The 6,000-nt window shown below is 46.3% G+C and overlaps 1 protein-coding gene across 5 annotated transcripts in view; it reads right to left on the minus strand.

The window, feature by feature from the left end:
- Positions 1 to 5,736, minus strand: part of TNN (tenascin N) — a 62,948-nt gene extending 57,212 nt beyond the window's left edge. For all 5 annotated transcript variants that reach the window (XM_038542437.1, XM_038542439.1, XM_038542438.1 and 2 more), the window contains exon 1: positions 5,643 to 5,736. The gene's annotated coding sequence lies outside the window, so the exon portion shown is untranslated. The remainder of the gene's footprint in view (positions 1 to 5,642) is intronic.
- Positions 5,737 to 6,000: the final 264 nt, after the last annotated feature.

Here is a 6,000-nt window from a genome sequence, read left to right on the forward strand (position 1 = left end):
TCACAACAGATTCCCACAAGTGGGGGCAGGTGGAGCCAGCACTGGGAGCAGCTGCCACAACAAAGGCATCGATAACTAGAAGGAAACCATCATAGCTCTAACTAGATAAAAATACCTGTTCCCTTCTGACTTGCCTCCCTGCCTCAGTCAGCAAGCTGGGGAAGCCAGAAGCAGCCAGGCCAGGTGGGGGAGGCAGTGGAGGAAGGAAGGTACCAGACCCAGAGGGACCCCTCCCCTCCTGCCCATCTGCAGATTCCAGCATCAGGCCTGAGCTGGGTGGAAAGAAAACATGTGGCCTGGATGGGAGACTGAGGCTCTCCTACTGGGATCTACCTCCCCTTCACAAAAGAGTTTTCTTCCAGTCCCAAAAGTGACCAGCAAATCTCTGGAATCTGCTTGGGATTTTTGTCAGAGGAGGGGGGTGGGGGTGAGGAGGGCCAGTAGAGCACGTTGGAAGGCAGGTTTTGGGTAAAAATAATGATATTTCACGATTGCTGTCCTCAAAAGTTCAACCCCATGAAAACACCATCACTCACATCGATCTGTTCCCTCCCCAAGGTGGGAAAATGAGACTTGGGGGCATGAGGCAATGTGCCTTTGACTATGCAGCAAAAGTGCAGGGCTGCGAACTTAAAGCCATCTACACAGGGTCCACTAACTGAGCCCTCCACCCCCCACCCCCGTATTTCTGTCACCCCCCAATAACCACACACACTGATCTCTAAGGCAACTTCTTTGTATGGAGTTTTCAGTGTCATGAATCCCCTTCCCAGGCAACGGTGGAGACAGGGAAGCGGACTCAGACTTCCCTGCCCGCTGCTGCCATCCAAACCCCGCTCCCACCCCATGGCTCACTCTTTTCTGAGACGCAAATGGAGTACAGATGGGTTTTTGAAGAAGTTCTGCACGAATGCAAAACAGCCACAGACTCTTGCCATAAACCGCAGCAAGGCTGCGCGAAGCCCAGTCTCACTGTTTGTTTTTGGAAGCCTGGAATATGAGAAACCCCAGAAGCCCTCATAGGAGCCCTCGGTGTCGCCTGTCCTTCTGCCGCCTGTCGCTTGTTACAAGATGTCCTCGCTAATTGCAGCCTCTTGGATTCCCCGAGTTGAGCTCAGATTTCCCCGGGCAGGGTGATCGTTCGAAAGAAGATGGGAGGGAGGAATCCTCAATCTAGCACTTCTGTCAAGTGTAATGAGCGAGAGGAGAAGCTGCTGGCTTTCCTTCCAACACGTGGCAGGAGAGACGGCCTTGCCCTTGCGTAAGAGCACAGGGAAGGGATGACCTCACCAATGCCTTTAGTATGCACGGCCAGCAGACCACAGACAGAGAGCTCCGGCAGGGTGGGGAGGGGGCGGACAGGGCAGCAAATGTCACCCAGGAAAATGCAGGATAAGTTTCCGAATGGGGATGATTTTTCTGCTGAGAAAACATTTCGCAAATGCTGTAGGAATGTATGAGACAAAGGGGGTTTACGTGTATGGAATGTGCCTACAGGAAACCAGGTGTCCCTGAGAATCAGTCTCATTGACTCTCCTCTTGTCTTTAATTCTGACTGCAGGAGGGATGGTAGGGGATCTGGGGAGGTGGGGATGGGGGTGGGCAGAGGCATATTAAGACTCAAGACAAATGCTGCCTGGTATTGCTTTTTCGAGAAAGCCCTTTGAGGTGTGTGATGCTGATCATCAGCTGGATGGATGGTTCCCCTGGTTCTGCCCTGAGAACCATACTGATATCACAGGGATTTACCTTTGTGTTCTGTTCATTCTCTCTTGATGGCCACACCTACCCCCGTGGCTTCAATCTCCAGCCAAACACTGATAGCTCCAAAATCTATGTGTGTTCTTCACCTACACATCCCTATAATCTCACTCATGGCAGTGGCTATGAATATGTTGATCCCTTCTGTATCTCTAGTCTCATAGCACAATCTTGGCCAAGGTAATGGTTTGTGTACTAAGTAACAATAGCACCTAGGTTTATTGCATATGTGTTTATTAGACGATGGGGACTGGGCTGGGCAATTTATAAATGTTATTCTCACTTAGTCCTCAGAATCCTGAGAATCCATTGATCTCATTCTTTGTTACAGGTGTTCAGAGAGGTTTAGTAGCTTGCCCAAGGGCACACAGCTAATAAGCAACAGAGCTGAGATCAAACACCAGGTCTGTCCACTCTCCTTATCTGTGTTCTTCATCTCTCTGCTATCTGTACTGCTCCCAAATTAAAAAAAAGAAAAAAAAAAGCCAGTGAGAAGATTACTACATGTGAGAAAGAAATCATTGTCCTCTTGTCTATCATATTTAAGAGAGATTCTTCTGAAAATAAGAGAAACTCACAGCTTACTGGGTGCTCAAGTCAATATGAATTGCTCAGTAGCTAAATCCTATGCCTGCACTTCCTCTCTGAGCAGTGCCGAGGATGATCTCCTAGAAAGAGAACTGTTTTTCCCCCAATGAGGTTAAATCCTGCTTGCTTCTCATGAGATGTGGAGAAGTGCCTTCCCAAGAAACACAAAGCAGACCAAGACTTCTGTCTATAGGGACAGATGTCAACTGAGGCTTGGCCAGAAGAAGAGGATAGAGCCTGTGTCCTAGATGGTCCTCTCCTATCCTAGGGCAGATGGTCTACACATCACCTCGTTTTCCCCAAGAAGGACACACATCCTGGTCAGAAATAAAATACATTACTTACAACAAAAAGAGTGGCAGCCAATTTCTAGCCACCATTACAAATCTTTCTACTTAAATTCAGGGCTTTCTTTGGTTCCCGTATTACCTCATCCTGCCTTTACAATTAACCACAAGCAAATGAGAGCACTGCTTTGGGTTTTAGAAAAATTGTATCATCCATTTCCAGTAGAGTTAAAAAGATACTTTTTAATATTCTGCCCCCAAATCACAGGGTGGATATCATCGAACCATGAAGGAAAGTGGGGCACATGGTGGTAGGGATGCACTGATGTCACAAATGCCACCTGGCAAACTTGTCACTCCTTCCCCAAACTCTCTCGGACATTTTCTGCCCCTAATCTACAGCCTGGGCCCTAGGTGACCCCCACGTCTTCTGGCCCAAGTACTTGGTCCAGAAGAGCAAGTTCTTGGGTGCCTGGCTCACCCTCAGCCTGACACCTCAGCCTGATCTCAGAGATAAGAGATTTCACTTCTGATCTCTTTCTCTTGCGGTAATGCAAGCATGTGAGATGCACAAGACAGTGCTCTTTCAGCTAGGTCACACTCCAGACAAACCAAATATTTACGATCACTTTTATTTCTGGTCCCTGTGACACTGAACTCTCTGCACAGGTATACCATATAGGATATGAAACACCAAGTATGGGTGAGAACGAACAATTGGCTTCATGGGATAAGGCTTATCCGGTCCCCCGCTCTTCTGGATCTAGTAGACCACACCCATGAGTGTCCAAAAAGTCCTTGTAGATGACTCACACTGCCATGCAAGACCCCTTTTCCTGAAGAGCTCTTTCCACCAATCTGCTCACATACCGTAAGCTAGAAAAGCTAACACATGGTGTCTCTGCTCCAGCCTCAGCACTCAATCACCTTTTCAGGGGTGGTCACGAGCTGGTGTGGTTGTTTTGTTCCATCAACCAAATATTAATCTACCTTATGGGGGCTCAAATGGGTGACAATAGTAGTTTCCATTTTCTCAGTTCTTTTGATGTGCCAGGCTCTGTGCTAAGCTTTCTTAATGCTTTTCCTGAGCATCAAGCAAAAATGTCCATTTACACCATGGGAATGAATCCCCTTCTCACAGAAAGCCCTTCCATTCACTTTCATTGGCATACACAGGCTCATGCACAGTGAGAAGATGAAATGGGCACAGGAGCATAAATTCAAGACCTGCCTCCCCTACATCCAGCCACACAGCCAATCTCCAGAATGGTTTTAAAGCATCACTTTGCTAGACACACAGGTATAGGGAGCTTCTGATGACAAACTGTTTCAGCTGAGTGATAATGAAGCGAGGCATATTACGAAAATGTTGCATTTCCTTTCCTTAGTTTAACGTATGCTTTTCCACTTATTGTAATACTTTTAAAGTGCCAGCCTTCTCCCAAAGACGCTAGGTTCCATCCATACTCTCTGGTCTTCCCTTGAGACCAACAGCACATATTCAGACAGTGGCTGGTTGACATTAGCAGTGAGTCTACTGTGGTGAGACCCTGCAAAGCTCCTGGCCATTCAGGGACCAGGCTTGAGATCTTAGCATCGTCAGTTCACAGACTGGTGGCTCCAGATACTGCTCCAGAACCTAAACCATGATCTCACGTCTCTACCCAGACCCTATAGGAGCCAAGGCTCTGGAATGAGCAGTGGATGGATAAGAGTTTCCACTGACATGATTCCTAAAGGCGTCTTCTCCAGAGCAGACCTCAGCGTACCCTACATTTCAAACCACAGAACGATGCTGGAATAGAAACCAGAAGCCACAAGATGATCTGAAGTCATCCTGCCCCATTTTGCCTTCTTCAGGACTCAGCTATAGCCATAAACTTGGGGACATAGCAAGACTCAAAGCTGAATGAAAGAATGTCTGGTTTGGGGCTGTGGGGAGAATTCCCTCCTCCCCTTGGAAAAAATGATAACTGATGTTAAGAGTCTGTCTCCCAGCCTCATCACCTGGACTTTGAGTCTCCAACAAACACCAAATTCTTCTCATGCAGATTCTGTGCTTAGCCGGCCACCAGTCTATAGTCCAGGCTAAGCAGGGGTCACCTGGCTCCTGGCTGGCTCCTCAAAGAGCCCATGGACATTAGGCACTGCAGCTAACCTAGTTTGTTATTTTCACATTAGGATTTGTTCTTTCTTTAATGCTTATATCAGCAACTCCAGTTTTGTGCTTTTAGGTGACTATTCTCATTTATTCTCTCTCTCTCCAGTCCCTCAACTCTCTCCCAACCACAAAAATAAATAGATAAGTGAGTAAAGAGACCCCCAAGAACTGGTTCACCACATAGTTTCTTGAAATGTTTCCAATGGGTGTTCTTGAGGCATTGCAAGGGTCATGGCATGGGAATTTTGGAGGAGGAAATTGTCCTCTTACAAATAAGAAAGAAAACCTAAAAAAATTAACTGTTTGAAAAAACTTCAAAGCTCTTCAAGTGCATTTGCAAATATCATCTTACTTGGCATATGCAAAATCCAGAAAAGGGGAAAGTTAGAATAGTTTTCTGATCACATCTAAAATCAAAGTTTCATTTTAGAATTCTTTTAAACAGTGAGGTGTAAGAAAAATTACCAAAAAATTACTTTGACATTGTAGCAATAGTTTTAAAAAGCCAACAAAGAAATAGTGCTGAGAAGGACACACCAAACTTAAAGAAAACATTGTATGTAAAAATCTATTATTACCCCAGGCAGAAATTTCCTACAACACACAGACTAGCATGATCAGGTAAGATGATGACTGCACTCAGTCCTGTTGGAGTATCGAGTATATTGCTGGTTAAGGACATGTAGCTTGGGTCCTGGAAAATATTTCCTAATTGGGTTTTCCTTCCCACCAGAAGTAATAGGACACTGGTTACGCTGTCTGGATTTTCAGGCTCAGGAGCTCATTCCCACCTAGCCACCTTCCTCCTTGTCATAGGTAAAGCCTTCAGACACTGGTGCTCTTACCTCAAAGGCTGCTGGGCACCACCTCCAACACTTCTGTCACTCAGGACCTGGGCCCCTTGTGCTGCAGAACTCGGTGCTGCTCCTTCCAGCCTTCTCTCCCCTCTGAGCTTCCCTCCTTGGGTTTAAATCCCGTTGGGGCCAGAGGAGGAGCCAATGAGGACTCTGGGGTGTTTCCCTCTTCTCATAAGAGACTCAGTTAAGAGATAATGAGCAATTCCTTCGTATTCTAACTAGGGAAGAAAAACCGTACACATTTCCCCCTTCTTTTTTACATCTATTACGCAGCAGCTAAAAATACTGGAGACTGTTTCCATTTAAGTGGATCCAGAATAAGGTTATTAAAAGAGTTTGCATGTCT

This window comes from Canis lupus, chromosome 7 (genome assembly GCF_011100685.1).
Source record: "Canis lupus familiaris isolate Mischka breed German Shepherd chromosome 7, alternate assembly UU_Cfam_GSD_1.0, whole genome shotgun sequence".
Lineage (NCBI taxonomy): Eukaryota > Metazoa > Chordata > Mammalia > Carnivora > Canidae > Canis > Canis lupus.